General features: G+C 51.8%; 2 non-coding genes across 2 annotated transcripts; both read left to right on the top strand.

The window, feature by feature from the left end:
- Positions 1–4,956: 4,956 nt before the first annotated feature.
- Positions 4,957–5,147, top strand: LOC140629788 (U2 spliceosomal RNA). Its single transcript, XR_012027609.1, has one exon. It is a non-coding gene; the product is annotated as a U2 spliceosomal RNA (small nuclear RNA).
- A 6,499-nt stretch (positions 5,148–11,646) lies between these two features.
- On the top strand, positions 11,647–11,837 carry LOC140629793 (U2 spliceosomal RNA). The gene has a single exon (XR_012027615.1). It is a non-coding gene; the product is annotated as a U2 spliceosomal RNA (small nuclear RNA).
- The last annotated feature ends 6,484 nt before the right edge of the window (positions 11,838–18,321 follow it).

Here is an 18,321-nt window from a genome sequence, read left to right as displayed (position 1 = left end):
CAAAAAAAGTGGCTTATCCGCTTTTTGCTTTTTTTCTTAAATAGAGGAATTGAATATATTTGGATCTATTAATAAACGTGTTTAGTGCCACAGTAAGAAATGTACATGAGAAAGCATGTGTTTCTAGAAATTACAAAAGGATAAATCTGCCAAGCCACAAAATGCTAAGATGGTTCACGGTGGCTTGCTTCTTAGTTTTCACTGGAAATTAAAGATTTCTAAGAGTTAAGCATCCTTGGGATCCCTGGGTGGCGCAGCGGTTTAGCGCCTGCCTTTGGCCCACGGCGTGATCCTGGAGACCCGGGATCCAATCCCACGTCGGGTTCCGGGTGCATGGAGCCTGCTTTTCCCTCTGCCTATGTCTCTGCCTCTCTCTCTCTTTCTCTCTCTCTCTCTCTCTCTGTGTGTGTGACTATCATAAATAAATAAACATTAAAAAAAAAAAAGATTTATTTATTGATTTGTTGGAAGGGAAGGGAGGGGAGGGGCAGACGGCGAGAGAAATCTAAGCAGACTCCTGGCTGAAGACTCACCCCGCTGTGGGGCTTCATCTCACGATCCTGAGGTCACGACCTGAGCAGAAACCAACAGTCGGACGCAGCTGACTGTGCCATCCAGGTGCCCCCCACTTTGGATCTTAAACAATGGGCCAGACTCCCAACATTCTGCTCTTGGGAGCGTGTTTTCCAGCTTCTTAAATCAGTGCGTGCCAACGCAACCCCCGCCCCCCCTCCCCCCGCCCCGCCCCGCCATGCCATATGCACCTGAGTCTGTTTCCGCGTCTAGTTAGCTCAAATCTCTTTCTGAAGCTCAGTTTTCCCATCTGTTAAGTGGAGATCATAAACCCTGACCCACGTCCTCACATGGTGGATGGGAATAAGGATCCACCGATAACCAAGATGTAAAACAACCAGCCAAGAGTAAGGGTCCCCTTAATTCTGTGAGAGGAGGAAGAGGAAGAAAGCTGAATGAAGATATTGGGCGGTGGTCCTTGGCAGCCTCGATTTCTTCAGGTGAAAAACATGATAGATAACATTTTCCCTTTGGGATTGTGGAAAGACCAAAACAGAAAACGAAGGGATTAGCTGGCACACAGTGGGTGCTAAATAATGGCAGGCAACTTGTGAAGCCCCGTTCTGGGTTCTGAGTCTCACTAGTATTACAGATCTAATCTAGCGGGACATGAAACTTGCTCTCCAGCACATAAGCCCTGCTATTTTAGTCCCAGGATCCTGAATATATTCGGGATGAGAGGCTGGGGGCAGGCGCTCTGTGGGCCCATGCACTGCCTTGACCACCACGCGTAACATCCTGGGCTTTCAGGCTTGGATCAACACCGACACGTGTCAAAGAAACGCAGTGTGACAGCTCCACGCTTCTTTGTTCGTCTCTCTCCAGGAGCATTAAGGCTTTTTTATTATCCCCCAGCCACAGTTCTTGGAGGCTCTGAGTCACTAACAACTTAAAAAGAAAAAACGAAACCTTGCCTCCTGTGTTCTGGGCACCCTCCTTTTCTCTGTCTGACCACCAGAAGATTGTGGAAACTGCTTTGCAGACTCTCCTCAGAGGTTCAGAAGGTAAAGGTGAGAGAAGAGCGGTGAGAAGATTGGGTTGCGTATATTGGTTGTGAGAGCTGAGATCCTAAAAACTATGTTTGCTGCTGCTCCCGTCTCTCTCCCTCAGTCATCAAGTCCTGTAGCAGAACGCTCGTCAACCCGTAAGGTACACGTGCGTTCCAGGAGAGTCTTGTTAAATACTCTGTGGCTCTGCATTTCCAACATGCTCATGGGACCCCGGTGCTGCTGGGGTAGGGACCACACTTTGAGCAGCAAGGTGGCAAACTGTCCCACCTCGAGTGATTTTTCTAAAGATTCTATTATTTTTTTAAAGATTATTTATCTATTTATTCACAAGAGACACAGAGACAGAGGCAGAGACATAGGCAGAGGGAGAAACAGGCTCCTCGCAGGGAGCCCGATGCAGAACTCGATCCCAGGATCCTAGGCTCAAGACCTGAGACGAAGGGAGATGCCTAACCAACTGAGCCACCCAGGTGCCCCGATAAACCATTTTTTAAAGTATTTTAGGGCAGCCCCGGTGGCTCAGGGGTTTGGTGCCTGCCTTCGGCCCAGAGCGTGATACTGCAGACCCGGGATCGAGTCCCACGTCGGGCTCCCTGCATGGAGCCTGCTTCTCCCTGCTTCTCCCTGTGTCTCTGCCTCTGTGTGTGTGTGTGTGTGTGTGTGTGTGTGTGTGTGTGTTCTCATGAATAAATAAATAAAATTTTTTAAGAAAAATAAAGTATTTTATTTAAGGGCACCTGGGTAGCTCAGTGGTTGGACATCTGCCTTTGGCTCCGGGGGTGATCCCGGATCCTGGGACAGAGTCCCGCATCCGGCTCCTGGCGAGGAGCCAGCTTCTCCCTCTGCCGTCTCTGACACTCTTTATGTGTCTCTCACGAATAAATAAATAAAATCTTTTTCTTTAAGTATTTTATTTGTTTATTTTTCATTAGGCTCCACATCAGGCGTGGGACTTGAACTCATGACCTCGATATTAAGAGTCACGTGCTCGGAGGACCCAGCCAACCAGGTGCCCCCTAGAATAGGAAATCACTACTTCACGATGATAAATATTCCTTTTCCTTTTTTTTATGTACATTTTTTTAAAAAATTATTTATGATAGTCACAGAGAGAGAGAGAGAGAGAGAGAGGGGCAGAGACACAGGCAGAGGGAGAAGCAGGCTCCACGCACCGGGAGCCCGATGTGGGATTCGATCCCGGGTCTCCAGGATCGCGCCCTGGGCCAAAGGCAGGCGCCAAACCGCTGCGCCACCCAGGGATCCCAAATATTCCTTTTCCTTGACAGAACATGCATATCTGCAATCCAAAGCACCTCATTCTAAGATGAAATGCTACAAAGCTAAATTGGCGAGCACAAGATGGCCTTAGGAGCGTGGAAGGGAGCGGAACTATACTAGAACCCAGGCAGAGTCATGATTACGACAGGCCCAGAGGTTGGCTAGTCACTTTCTATAGGTACGGGTCACATTATATAATATTTACTGATTCGTTTACTCAATGAAATATAGTCAGCGTATGCCACGTTCTGTTCGATGGAAGCGCTGGAGGTATAAATGTGCACCAAACAGAACAAGCTCCCCGTTCTAGAGCTTACATGCTATGAGGCTAAACGGCAATAAATAAATGTATAAAATGTCAAGTGACGCCGTGCTGTGGAATACAGGAAAGCCAGGTAAGGGAGAAGCAGGGGCCCTGGGTGGATGAGGGAAGATGAAGCACAGGACTCTCTGCCAGCTGTTGATAGTCTCCCTTTCCAGACGAGGAGGCTACAGAGAAAGGACCTGCCTGACAGGTTTTGGCCTGCGTCTGGTTCTCACCGATATACCGTATGCGGAACATGTGTCGTGGGCCACCTGGGTGGCTCAGCGGTTGAGCGTCAGTCAGTCTGTGGCCCAGGTGGTGATCCCGGGTCTTGGGATCGAGTCGTGCATGGGGCTCCTGGGAGGGAGCCCGTTCCTCCCCCTGCCTATGTCTCTGCCTCTCTCTCCCCCTCGGTCTCTCATACATACATACATACATACATACATACATACATACATGCATGCATGAAAGAATGAATGAATGAATGAATTGAATCTTAAAAAAAAGAAAGAAGCCTGTATCCTTACTGCTAATAATCATGTCTGATAAGTTGTCATCTCATCATCTCCCGGTTTAGAGATGTCAGATGGAAGGGTTGACGGAGGAGGCCAGGTGACTCGCTAGGTCCCACAGGTCCGCAGGGCTTAGCGCCCACGCACGCCAGCTCCACGCTCCGGGGCGCACCCGCCCCACCCCCCACCCCCGCCCGCGTCCCGTCGGCGGAGGCAGCGGGCAGAGGACCCCAGAGGACCCGTGTGTCAGCATCGGCAATGCTCAGTCTCCTCGTGGGCCTGACTCAGAAGAACCATTCCTCGTTTGTCGGCGCCCCCGGCTTCCTCGGCCTAGCCTGCCCCTTGCACTCGCCAAGCTGTGTGGTCTCGGGCCAGTTGCCTAACCTCTGCCTCCACCGCTCCTTCCCTCCTTCCGCAGGTAAACTCTGCAAGTTGGACGCGAAGAGAGCGCTGAGCGCAAGTCTGGCCCAGCCGAGGAGAAGCGTCTGGCTACGGTATAGCGCACGCGGCTCACTCGTTTCGGTGTCACAGGCACGACGCCTCCACTGGTACCTCGTGGCACCTAGGACCCACATCCTGGACCACTCAAACCCCCAGGTCAGGTCACGAGCTACCTCGGCCTTCCCTCAGTCCCACGAAGGAGGGAACGTAGGAAGGTGGCCACTTCTGCCCTGGGGAAACGGAGGCCCAGGGGGTTAGGTAGATGCCCAGGGAGCCCTCCCGATGGGGCGGTAGGGAGGCCACCCGTTCAGGGCCCGGTCTCGGGTCCCAACTGGTGTCTGGAGCCCTTGGCAGGTGACGCCAGCCAGGCGCTTCTGGGCTCCCCACGCCCTGGCCCCAGCCAGCCTGTAGGGTCCCGCAGTGACGACGTGAGGAGCCTCCTGGGCCCTGGGACGACTCCGCGCCAGCCCCCGGCGCCAGCCCCACGCCCGGTTCCACGGCCCTCCCCCGAGGCGGGCCAAAGCGGGAAGCCGAGGGCGCCTGGCCCGCAGCCGGGTTCCGCCGCCCGCCGCGCCTCTAGGGCTCCGCGCGCGGAGGGGCGGGCCATTCAAATTAGGAAGGGCCTTGCGGGGCCGGCGACGACGCGACGACGGACGCATCGTTTGTCTTTTAAAAGGAAGAGACTTTACAAGGGCTCAGGAGAGCCTAGCGGCTAGTGCCGCCCGTGCCACGGTGGGAGAAGCGGGGGGAGCGGGACGTGGGCGGAGCGGGAGGCGAGTCACCGTGAGTGTAAGGTGGACGTCGTCGGGAGGGCGTGCGCGGGGGGGTGCGCGGCGGTATCGCTTCTCGGCCTTTTGGCTAAGATCAAGTGTAGTATCTGTTCTTATCAGTTTAATATCTGATACGTCCTCTATCCGAGGACAATATATTAAATGGATTTTTGGAGCAGGGAGATGGAATAGGAGCTTGCTCCGTCCACTCCGCGCATCGACCTGGTATTGCAGTACCTCCAGGAACGGTGCACCCCCTCGGGGAAACACTGGGTTGTCAAAGACAGAGCCTAAGTTCTCCGGAGCCGCGCTTACAGAGGCTCTTTGCTGTTCTCGGGGAGGGTTGGGAGCGGGGCTTAGCGCAAGAGGAAAGCTCAGGGCGAGACTCGAATCGAAGTTGACTTCTTGTTTTCTTTTCTTCTCCAGCTCTGCTAACCTCAGCCGCACTTTCACGGTTTGTGGGAGCAACTGACCGTTGTACTACTGTTTTTCTCTTTCTGGTTTAGGTTGTTCATTTCCCTAAAGCTGTTTTTAAGTTTTAGTTTTGCCTCTTTTTTTTTTTTTTCCCTTAAGTTTTCATTTACTTATGAAAAGCAGAGAGGGAGAGAGAAGCAGGCTCCATGCAGGGAGCCTGACGTGGGACCCGATCTTGGATCCCCAGGATCACGTCCGGGGCTGAAGACGGCGCTAAACCGCTGAGCCACCCAGGCCTGCCCCCTTAAAACCCTTAAGACACCTGGGCGGTTCAGGGGTCGAGTGTCTGCCCTCATGAATCTAGGGCCTGATCCCAGAGTCCTGGGATCGAGGTCCGCAAAGGGCTCTCTGCAGGGAGCTTGCTTCTCCCTCTTCTTCCTCTGCTTAGGTCTCTACCTCTCTCCGTGTTTCTCATGAATAAAGAGAATATTTAAAATCAATAAGGGGGGATCCCTGGGTGGCGCAGCGGTTTGGCGCCTGCCTTTGGCCCAGGGCGCGATCCTGGAGATCGAGGATCGAATCCCACGTCGGGCTCCCGGTGCATGAAGCCTGCTTCTCCCTCTGCCTGTGTTGTGTCTCTGCCTCTCTCTCTCTCTCTCACTGTGTGCCTATCATAAAAAAAAAAAAAAAAAAAATATATATATATATATATATATATATATATATATATATATATATAAAATCAATAAAATCTTTTTAAAAAGGATCTCTTATAAAATTTGCCAGCAAGGAAAATACCTCGGCGTGAGGCAGATTTTGTCTCCTGTCTCATGAAATTCTGTGGGTAGTCTGAATATAATTTAACAAAACAAGTAAATCAAATACATACGAATAGGATAAAACGTTTTTAGATGAACTGTTTTTTTGTGTGCCTACAATGGAATGTTTCAGCTCTATTGTTTATTTAAGTAATCTCCACACCCAATGTGGGGCTGGAACCCGCGACCCAGAGATCAAGACTTGCATGCTCTACCAACTAAGCCAGCCAAGCACTCCTAGGTGAATTATCATTATTATTATTTGTATTTTTTTACTTTTTATTTTTTTTCCAATTCTATGTATTTATTTGAGATAGAGTGTGTGTGAGAGAGCATGAGCAGGGGGCAGAGGGAGAGGGAGAATCGGACTCTGCTGGGCAGGGAGCCTGACTCAGGCCTTGATCCCAGGACCCTGGGATCATGACCTGAGCTGAAAGCGGACGCTCAACCTAACTGACTCCGCCTGAAACCTTAAAGTTTTGCTAAGCTAAGCTAAGAGATGAGTTACTTTCGTTAGATATCCGGATCACATCCAAATAAGATAATAAATGAAACATTGAAACATCGCTTACTGAACAAAAAAAGTGGCTTATCCGCTTTTTGCTTTTTTTCTTAAATAGAGGAATTGAATATATTTGGATCTATTAATAAACGTGTTTAGTGCCACAGTAAGAAATGTACATGAGAAAGCATGTGTTTCTAGAAATTACAAAAGGATAAATCTGCCAAGCCACAAAATGCTAAGATGGTTCACGGTGGCTTGCTTCTTAGTTTTCACTGGAAATTAAAGATTTCTAAGAGTTAAGCATCCTTGGGATCCCTGGGTGGCGCAGCGGTTTAGCGCCTGCCTTTGGCCCACGGCGTGATCCTGGAGACCCGGGATCCAATCCCACGTCGGGTTCCGGGTGCATGGAGCCTGCTTTTCCCTCTGCCTATGTCTCTGCCTCTCTCTCTCTTTCTCTCTCTCTCTCTCTCTCTGTGTGTGTGACTATCATAAATAAATAAACATTAAAAAAAAAAAAGATTTATTTATTGATTTGTTGGAAGGGAAGGGAGGGGAGGGGCAGACGGCGAGAGAAATCTAAGCAGACTCCTGGCTGAAGACTCACCCCGCTGTGGGGCTTCATCTCACGATCCTGAGGTCACGACCTGAGCAGAAACCAACAGTCGGACGCAGCTGACTGTGCCATCCAGGTGCCCCCCACTTTGGATCTTAAACAATGGGCCAGACTCCCAACATTCTGCTCTTGGGAGCGTGTTTTCCAGCTTCTTAAATCAGTGCGTGCCAACGCAACCCCCGCCCCCCCTCCCCCCGCCCCGCCCCGCCATGCCATATGCACCTGAGTCTGTTTCCGCGTCTAGTTAGCTCAAATCTCTTTCTGAAGCTCAGTTTTCCCATCTGTTAAGTGGAGATCATAAACCCTGACCCACGTCCTCACATGGTGGATGGGAATAAGGATCCACCGATAACCAAGATGTAAAACAACCAGCCAAGAGTAAGGGTCCCCTTAATTCTGTGAGAGGAGGAAGAGGAAGAAAGCTGAATGAAGATATTGGGCGGTGGTCCTTGGCAGCCTCGATTTCTTCAGGTGAAAAACATGATAGATAACATTTTCCCTTTGGGATTGTGGAAAGACCAAAACAGAAAACGAAGGGATTAGCTGGCACACAGTGGGTGCTAAATAATGGCAGGCAACTTGTGAAGCCCCGTTCTGGGTTCTGAGTCTCACTAGTATTACAGATCTAATCTAGCGGGACATGAAACTTGCTCTCCAGCACATAAGCCCTGCTATTTTAGTCCCAGGATCCTGAATATATTCGGGATGAGAGGCTGGGGGCAGGCGCTCTGTGGGCCCATGCACTGCCTTGACCACCACGCGTAACATCCTGGGCTTTCAGGCTTGGATCAACACCGACACGTGTCAAAGAAACGCAGTGTGACAGCTCCACGCTTCTTTGTTCGTCTCTCTCCAGGAGCATTAAGGCTTTTTTATTATCCCAGCCACAGTTCTTGGAGGCTCTGAGTCACTAACAACTTAAAAAGAAAAAACGAAACCTTGCCTCCTGTGTTCTGGGCACCCTCCTTTTCTCTGTCTGACCACCAGAAGATTGTGGAAACTGCTTTGCAGACTCTCCTCAGAGGTTCAGAAGGTAAAGGTGAGAGAAGAGCGGTGAGAAGATTGGGTTGCGTATATTGGTTGTGAGAGCTGAGATCCTAAAAACTATGTTTGCTGCTGCTCCCGTCTCTCTCCCTCAGTCATCAAGTCCTGTAGCAGAACGCTCGTCAACCCGTAAGGTACACGTGCGTTCCAGGAGAGTCTTGTTAAATACTCTGTGGCTCTGCATTTCCAACATGCTCATGGGACCCCGGTGCTGCTGGGGTAGGGACCACACTTTGAGCAGCAAGGTGGCAAACTGTCCCACCTCGAGTGATTTTTCTAAAGATTCTATTATTTTTTTAAAGATTATTTATCTATTTATTCACAAGAGACACAGAGACAGAGGCAGAGACATAGGCAGAGGGAGAAACAGGCTCCTCGCAGGGAGCCCGATGCAGAACTCGATCCCAGGATCCTAGGCTCAAGACCTGAGACGAAGGGAGATGCCTAACCAACTGAGCCACCCAGGTGCCCCGATAAACCATTTTTTAAAGTATTTTAGGGCAGCCCCGGTGGCTCAGGGGTTTGGTGCCTGCCTTCGGCCCAGAGCGTGATACTGCAGACCCGGGATCGAGTCCCACGTCGGGCTCCCTGCATGGAGCCTGCTTCTCCCTGCTTCTCCCTGTGTCTCTGCCTCTGTGTGTGTGTGTGTGTGTGTGTGTGTGTGTGTGTTCTCATGAATAAATAAATAAAATTTTTTAAGAAAAATAAAGTATTTTATTTAAGGGCACCTGGGTAGCTCAGTGGTTGGACATCTGCCTTTGGCTCCGGGGGTGATCCCGGATCCTGGGACAGAGTCCCGCATCCGGCTCCTGGCGAGGAGCCAGCTTCTCCCTCTGCCGTCTCTGACACTCTTTATGTGTCTCTCACGAATAAATAAATAAAATCTTTTTCTTTAAGTATTTTATTTGTTTATTTTTCATTAGGCTCCACATCAGGCGTGGGACTTGAACTCATGACCTCGATATTAAGAGTCACGTGCTCGGAGGACCCAGCCAACCAGGTGCCCCCTAGAATAGGAAATCACTACTTCACGATGATAAATATTCCTTTTCCTTTTTTTTATGTACATTTTTTTAAAAAATTATTTATGATAGTCACAGAGAGAGAGAGAGAGAGAGAGAGGGGCAGAGACACAGGCAGAGGGAGAAGCAGGCTCCACGCACCGGGAGCCCGATGTGGGATTCGATCCCGGGTCTCCAGGATCGCGCCCTGGGCCAAAGGCAGGCGCCAAACCGCTGCGCCACCCAGGGATCCCAAATATTCCTTTTCCTTGACAGAACATGCATATCTGCAATCCAAAGCACCTCATTCTAAGATGAAATGCTACAAAGCTAAATTGGCGAGCACAAGATGGCCTTAGGAGCGTGGAAGGGAGCGGAACTATACTAGAACCCAGGCAGAGTCATGATTACGACAGGCCCAGAGGTTGGCTAGTCACTTTCTATAGGTACGGGTCACATTATATAATATTTACTGATTCGTTTACTCAATGAAATATAGTCAGCGTATGCCACGTTCTGTTCGATGGAAGCGCTGGAGGTATAAATGTGCACCAAACAGAACAAGCTCCCCGTTCTAGAGCTTACATGCTATGAGGCTAAACGGCAATAAATAAATGTATAAAATGTCAAGTGACGCCGTGCTGTGGAATACAGGGAAGCCAGGTAAGGGAGAAGCAGGGGCCCTGGGTGGATGAGGGAAGATGAAGCACAGGACTCTCTGCCAGCTGTTGATAGTCTCCCTTTCCAGACGAGGAGGCTACAGAGAAAGGACCTGCCTGACAGGTTTTGGCCTGCGTCTGGTTCTCACCGATATACCGTATGCGGAACATGTGTCGTGGGCCACCTGGGTGGCTCAGCGGTTGAGCGTCAGTCAGTCTGTGGCCCAGGTGGTGATCCCGGGTCTTGGGATCGAGTCGTGCATGGGGCTCCTGGGAGGGAGCCCGTTCCTCCCCCTGCCTATGTCTCTGCCTCTCTCTCCCCCTCGGTCTCTCATACATACATACATACATACATACATACATACATACATGCATGCATGAAAGAATGAATGAATGAATGAATTGAATCTTAAAAAAAAGAAAGAAGCCTGTATCCTTACTGCTAATAATCATGTCTGATAAGTTGTCATCTCATCATCTCCCGGTTTAGAGATGTCAGATGGAAGGGTTGACGGAGGAGGCCAGGTGACTCGCTAGGTCCCACAGGTCCGCAGGGCTTAGCGCCCACGCACGCCAGCTCCACGCTCCGGGGCGCACCCGCCCCACCCCCCACCCCCGCCCGCGTCCCGTCGGCGGAGGCAGCGGGCAGAGGACCCCAGAGGACCCGTGTGTCAGCATCGGCAATGCTCAGTCTCCTCGTGGGCCTGACTCAGAAGAACCATTCCTCGTTTGTCGGCGCCCCCGGCTTCCTCGGCCTAGCCTGCCCCTTGCACTCGCCAAGCTGTGTGGTCTCGGGCCAGTTGCCTAACCTCTGCCTCCACCGCTCCTTCCCTCCTTCCGCAGGTAAACTCTGCAAGTTGGACGCGAAGGGAGCGCTGAGCGCAAGTCTGGCCCAGCCGAGGAGAAGCGTCTGGCTACGGTATAGCGCACGCGGCTCACTCGTTTCGGTGTCACAGGCACGACGCCTCCACTGGTACCTCGTGGCACCTAGGACCCACATCCTGGACCACTCAAACCCCCAGGTCAGGTCACGAGCTACCTCGGCCTTCCCTCAGTCCCACGAAGGAGGGAACGTAGGAAGGTGGCCACTTCTGCCCTGGGGAAACGGAGGCCCAGGGGGTTAGGTAGATGCCCAGGGAGCCCTCCCGATGGGGCGGTAGGGAGGCCACCCGTTCAGGGCCCGGTCTCGGGTCCCAACTGGTGTCTGGAGCCCTTGGCAGGTGACGCCAGCCAGGCGCTTCTGGGCTCCCCACGCCCTGGCCCCAGCCAGCCTGTAGGGTCCCGCAGTGACGACGTGAGGAGCCTCCTGGGCCCTGGGACGACTCCGCGCCAGCCCCCGGCGCCAGCCCCACGCCCGGTTCCACGGCCCTCCCCCGAGGCGGGCCAAAGCGGGAAGCCGAGGGCGCCTGGCCCGCAGCCGGGTTCCGCCGCCCGCCGCGCCTCTAGGGCTCCGCGCGCGGAGGGGCGGGCCATTCAAATTAGGAAGGGCCTTGCGGGGCCGGCGACGACGCGACGACGGACGCATCGTTTGTCTTTTAAAAGGAAGAGACTTTACAAGGGCTCAGGAGAGCCTAGCGGCTAGTGCCGCCCGTGCCACGGTGGGAGAAGCGGGGGGAGCGGGACGTGGGCGGAGCGGGAGGCGAGTCACCGTGAGTGTAAGGTGGACGTCGTCGGGAGGGCGTGCGCGGGGGGGTGCGCGGCGGTATCGCTTCTCGGCCTTTTGGCTAAGATCAAGTGTAGTATCTGTTTTTATCAGTTTAAAATCTGATACGTCCTCTATCCGAGGACAATATATTAAATGGATTTTTGGAGCAGGGAGATGGAATAGGAGCTTGCTCCGTCCACTCCGCGCATCGACCTGGTATTGCAGTACCTCCAGGAACGGTGCACCCCCTCGGGGAAACACTGGGTTGTCAAAGACAGAGCCTAAGTTCTCCGGAGCCGCGCTTACAGAGGCTCTTTGCTGTTCTCGGGGAGGGTTGGGAGCGGGGCTTAGCGCAAGAGGAAAGCTCAGGGCGAGACTCGAATCGAAGTTGACTTCTTGTTTTCTTTTCTTCTCCAGCTCTGCTAACCTCAGCCGCACTTTCACGGTTTGTGGGAGCAACTGACCGTTGTACTACTGTTTTTCTCTTTCTGGTTTAGGTTGTTCATTTCCCTAAAGCTGTTTTTAAGTTTTAGTTTTGCCTCTTTTTTTTTTTTTTCCCTTAAGTTTTCATTTACTTATGAAAAGCAGAGAGGGAGAGAGAAGCAGGCTCCATGCAGGGAGCCTGACGTGGGACCCGATCTTGGATCCCCAGGATCACGTCCGGGGCTGAAGACGGCGCTAAACCGCTGAGCCACCCAGGCCTGCCCCCTTAAAACCCTTAAGACACCTGGGCGGTTCAGGGGTCGAGTGTCTGCCCTCATGAATCTAGGGCCTGATCCCAGAGTCCTGGGATCGAGGTCCGCAAAGGGCTCTCTGCAGGGAGCTTGCTTCTCCCTCTTCTTCCTCTGCTTAGGTCTCTACCTCTCTCCGTGTTTCTCATGAATAAAGAGAATATTTAAAATCAATAAGGGGGGATCCCTGGGTGGCGCAGCGGTTTGGCGCCTGCCTTTGGCCCAGGGCGCGATCCTGGAGATCGAGGATCGAATCCCACGTCGGGCTCCCGGTGCATGAAGCCTGCTTCTCCCTCTGCCTGTGTTGTGTCTCTGCCTCTCTCTCTCTCTCACTGTGTGCCTATCATAAAAAAAAAAAAAAAAAAAAAAAAATATATATATATATATATATATATATATATATATATATATATATAAAATCAATAAAATCTTTTTAAAAAGGATCTCTTATAAAATTTGCCAGCAAGGAAAATACCTCGGCGTGAGGCAGATTTTGTCTCCTGTCTCATGAAATTCTGTGGGTAGTCTGAATATAATTTAACAAAACAAGTAAATCAAATACATACGAATAGGATAAAACGTTTTTAGATGAACTGTTTTTTTGTGTGCCTACAATGGAATGTTTCAGCTCTATTGTTTATTTAAGTAATCTCCACACCCAATGTGGGGCTGGAACCCGCGACCCAGAGATCAAGACTTGCATGCTCTACCAACTAAGCCAGCCAAGCACTCCTAGGTGAATTATCATTATTATTATTTGTATTTTTTTACTTTTTATTTTTTTTCCAATTCTATGTATTTATTTGAGATAGAGTGTGTGTGAGAGAGCATGAGCAGGGGGCAGAGGGAGAGGGAGAATCGGACTCTGCTGGGCAGGGAGCCTGACTCAGGCCTTGATCCCAGGACCCTGGGATCATGACCTGAGCTGAAAGCGGACGCTCAACCTAACTGACTCCGCCTGAAACCTTAAAGTTTTGCTAAGCTAAGCTAAGAGATGAGTTACTTTCGTTAGATATCCGGATCACATCCAAATAAGATAATAAATGAAACATTGAAACATCGCTTACTGAACAAAAAAAGTGGCTTATCCGCTTTTTGCTTTTTTTCTTAAATAGAGGAATTGAATATATTTGGATCTATTAATAAACGTGTTTAGTGCCACAGTAAGAAATGTACATGAGAAAGCATGTGTTTCTAGAAATTACAAAGGATAAATCTGCCAAGCCACAAAATGCTAAGATGGTTCACGGTGGCTTGCTTCTTAGTTTTCACTGGAAATTAAAGATTTCTAAGAGTTAAGCATCCTTGGGATCCCTGGGTGGCGCAGCGGTTTAGCGCCTGCCTTTGGCCCACGGCGTGATCCTGGAGACCCGGGATCCAATCCCACGTCGGGTTCCGGGTGCATGGAGCCTGCTTTTCCCTCTGCCTATGTCTCTGCCTCTCTCTCTCTTCTCTCTCTCTCTCTCTCTGTGTGTGTGTGTGACTATCATAAATAAATAAACATTTAAAAAAAAAAAAGATTTATTTATTGATTTGTTGGAAGGGAAGGGAGGGGAGGGGCAGACGGCGAGAGAAATCTAAGCAGACTCCTGGCTGAAGACTCACCCCGCTGTGGGGCTTCATCTCACGATCCTGAGGTCACGACCTGAGCAGAAACCAACAGTCGGACGCAGCTGACTGTGCCATCCAGGTGCCCCCCACTTTGGATCTTAAACAATGGGCCAGACTCCCAACATTCTGCTCTTGGGAGCGTGTTTTCCAGCTTCTTAAATCAGTGCGTGCCAACGCAACCCCCGCCCCCCCTCCCCCCGCCCCGCCCCGCCATGCCATATGCACCTGAGTCTGTTTCCGCGTCTAGTTAGCTCAAATCTCTTTCTGAAGCTCAGTTTTCCCATCTGTTAAGTGGAGATCATAAACCCTGACCCACGTCCTCACATGGTGGATGGGAATAAGGATCCACCGATAACCAAGATGTAAAACAACCAGCCAAGAGTAAGGGTCCCCTTAATTCTGTGAGAGGAGGAAGAGGAAGAAAGCTGAATGAAGATATTGGGCGGTGGTCCTTGGCAGCCTCGATTTCTTCAGGTGAAAAACATGATAGATAACATTTTCCCTTTGGGATTGTGGAAAGACCAAAACAGAAAACGAAGGGATTAGCTGGCACACAGTGGGTGCTAAATAATGGCAGGCAACTTGTGAAGCCCCGTTCTGGGTTCTGAGTCTCACTAGTATTACAGATCTAATCTAGCGGGACATGAAACTTGCTCTCCAGCACATAAGCCCTGCTATTTTAGTCCCAGGATCCTGAATATATTCGGGATGAGAGGCTGGGGGCAGGCGCTCTGTGGGCCCATGCACTGCCTTGACCACCACGCGTAACATCCTGGGCTTTCAGGCTTGGATCAACACCGACACGTGTCAAAGAAACGCAGTGTGACAGCTCCACGCTTCTTTGTTCGTCTCTCTCCAGGAGCATTAAGGCTTTTTTATTATCCCAGCCACAGTTCTTGGAGGCTCTGAGTCACTAACAACTTAAAAAGAAAAAACGAAACCTTGCCTCCTGTGTTCTGGGCACCCTCCTTTTCTCTGTCTGACCACCAGAAGATTGTGGAAACTGCTTTGCAGACTCTCCTCAGAGGTTCAGAAGGTAAAGGTGAGAGAAGAGCGGTGAGAAGATTGGGTTGCGTATATTGGTTGTGAGAGCTGAGATCCTAAAAACTATGTTTGCTGCTGCTCCCGTCTCTCTCCCTCAGTCATCAAGTCCTGTAGCAGAACGCTCGTCAACCCGTAAGGTACACGTGCGTTCCAGGAGAGTCTTGTTAAATACTCTGTGGCTCTGCATTTCCAACATGCTCATGGGACCCCGGTGCTGCTGGGGTAGGGACCACACTTTGAGCAGCAAGGTGGCAAACTGTCCCACCTCGAGTGATTTTTCTAAAGATTCTATTATTTTTTTAAAGATTATTTATCTATTTATTCACAAGAGACACAGAGACAGAGGCAGAGACATAGGCAGAGGGAGAAACAGGCTCCTCGCAGGGAGCCCGATGCAGAACTCGATCCCAGGATCCTAGGCTCAAGACCTGAGACGAAGGGAGATGCCTAACCAACTGAGCCACCCAGGTGCCCCGATAAACCATTTTTTAAAGTATTTTAGGGCAGCCCCGGTGGCTCAGGGGTTTGGTGCCTGCCTTCGGCCCAGAGCGTGATACTGCAGACCCGGGATCGAGTCCCACGTCGGGCTCCCTGCATGGAGCCTGCTTCTCCCTGCTTCTCCCTGTGTCTCTGCCTCTGTGTGTGTGTGTGTGTGTGTGTGTGTGTGTGTGTGTTCTCATGAATAAATAAATAAAATTTTTTAAGAAAAATAAAGTATTTTATTTAAGGGCACCTGGGTAGCTCAGTGGTTGGACATCTGCCTTTGGCTCCGGGGGTGATCCCGGATCCTGGGACAGAGTCCCGCATCCGGCTCCTGGCGAGGAGCCAGCTTCTCCCTCTGCCGTCTCTGACACTCTTTATGTGTCTCTCACGAATAAATAAATAAAATCTTTTTCTTTAAGTATTTTATTTGTTTATTTTTCATTAGGCTCCACATCAGGCGTGGGACTTGAACTCATGACCTCGATATTAAGAGTCACGTGCTCGGAGGACCCAGCCAACCAGGTGCCCCCTAGAATAGGAAATCACTACTTCACGATGATAAATATTCCTTTTCCTTTTTTTTATGTACATTTTTTTAAAAAATTATTTATGATAGTCACAGAGAGAGAGAGAGAGAGAGAGAGGGGCAGAGACACAGGCAGAGGGAGAAGCAGGCTCCACGCACCGGGAGCCCGATGTGGGATTCGATCCCGGGTCTCCAGGATCGCGCCCTGGGCCAAAGGCAGGCGCCAAACCGCTGCGCCACCCAGGGATCCCAAATATTCCTTTTCCTTGACAGAACATGCATATCTGCAATCCAAAGCACCTCATTCTAAGATGAAATGCTACAAAGCTAAATTGGCGAGCACAAGATGGCCTTAGGAGCGTGGAAGGGAGCGGAACTATACTAGAACCCAGGCAGAGTCATGATTACGACAGGCCCAGAGGTTGGCTAGTCACTTTCTATAGGTACGGGTCACATTATATAATATTTACTGATTCGTTTACTCAATGAAATATAGTCAGCGTATGCCACGTTCTGTTCGATGGAAGCGCTGGAGGTATAAATGTGCACCAAACAGAACAAGCTCCCCGTTCTAGAGCTTACATGCTATGAGGCTAAACGGCAATAAATAAATGTATAAAATGTCAAGTGACGCCGTGCTGTGGAATACAGGGAAGCCAGGTAAGGGAGAAGCAGGGGCCCTGGGTGGATGAGGGAAGATGAAGCACAGGACTCTCTGCCAGCTGTTGATAGTCTCCCTTTCCAGACGAGGAGGCTACAGAGAAAGGACCTGCCTGACAGGTTTTGGCCTGCGTCTGGTTCTCACCGATATACCGTATGCGGAACATGTGTCGTGGGCCACCTGGGTGGCTCAGCGGTTGAGCGTCAGTCAGTCTGTGGCCCAGGTGGTGATCCCGGGTCTTGGGATCGAGTCGTGCATGGGGCTCCTGGGAGGGAGCCCGTTCCTCCCCCTGCCTATGTCTCTGCCTCTCTCTCCCCCTCGGTCTCTCATACATACATACATACATACATACATACATACATACATACATGCATGCATGAAAGAATGAATGAATGAATGAATTGAATCTTAAAAAAAAGAAAGAAGCCTGTATCCTTACTGCTAATAATCATGTCTGATAAGTTGTCATCTCATCATCTCCCGGTTTAGAGATGTCAGATGGAAGGGTTGACGGAGGAGGCCAGGTGACTCGCTAGGTCCCACAGGTCCGCAGGGCTTAGCGCCCACGCACGCCAGCTCCACGCTCCGGGGCGCACCCGCCCCACCCCCCACCCCCGCCCGCGTCCCGTCGGCGGAGGCAGCGGGCAGAGGACCCCAGAGGACCCGTGTGTCAGCATCGGCAATGCTCAGTCTCCTCGTGGGCCTGACTCAGAAGAACCATTCCTCGTTTGTCGGCGCCCCCGGCTTCCTCGGCCTAGCCTGCCCCTTGCACTCGCCAAGCTGTGTGGTCTCGGGCCAGTTGCCTAACCTCTGCCTCCACCGCTCCTTCCCTCCTTCCGCAGGTAAACTCTGCAAGTTGGACGCGAAGAGAGCGCTGAGCGCAAGTCTGGCCCAGCCGAGGAGAAGCGTCTGGCTACGGTATAGCGCACGCGGCTCACTCGTTTCGGTGTCACAGGCACGACGCCTCCACTGGTACCTCGTGGCACCTAGGACCCACATCCTGGACCACTCAAACCCCCAGGTCAGGTCACGAGCTACCTCGGCCTTCCCTCAGTCCCACGAAGGAGGGAACGTAGGAAGGTGGCCACTTCTGCCCTGGGGAAACGGAGGCCCAGGGGGTTAGGTAGATGCCCAGGGAGCCCTCCCGATGGGGCGGTAGGGAGGCCACCCGTTCAGGGCCCGGTCTCGGGTCCCAACTGGTGTCTGGAGCCCTTGGCAGGTGACGCCAGCCAGGCGCTTCTGGGCTCCCCACGCCCTGGCCCCAGCCAGCCTGTAGGGTCCCGCAGTGACGACGTGAGGAGCCTCCTGGGCCCTGGGACGACTCCGCGCCAGCCCCCGGCGCCAGCCCCACGCCCGGTTCCACGGCCCTCCCCCGAGGCGGGCCAAAGCGGGAAGCCGAGGGCGCCTGGCCCGCAGCCGGGTTCCGCCGCCCGCCGCGCCTCTAGGGCTCCGCGCGCGGAGGGGCGGGCCATTCAAATTAGGAAGGGCCTTGCGGGGCCGGCGACGACGCGACGACGGACGCATCGTTTGTCTTTTAAAAGGAAGAGACTTTACAAGGGCTCAGGAGAGCCTAGCGGCTAGTGCCGCCCGTGCCACGGTGGGAGAAGCGGGGGGAGCGGGACGTGGGCGGAGCGGGAGGCGAGTCACCGTGAGTGTAAGGTGGACGTCGTCGGGAGGG

Source organism: Canis lupus, unplaced genomic scaffold (assembly GCF_048164855.1).
Source record: "Canis lupus baileyi unplaced genomic scaffold, mCanLup2.hap1 Scaffold_256, whole genome shotgun sequence".
Classification (NCBI taxonomy): domain Eukaryota; kingdom Metazoa; phylum Chordata; class Mammalia; order Carnivora; family Canidae; genus Canis; species Canis lupus.
Note: the sequence above shows the minus strand (reverse complement) of the source record. Positions and strands in the feature narration are given on the sequence as shown.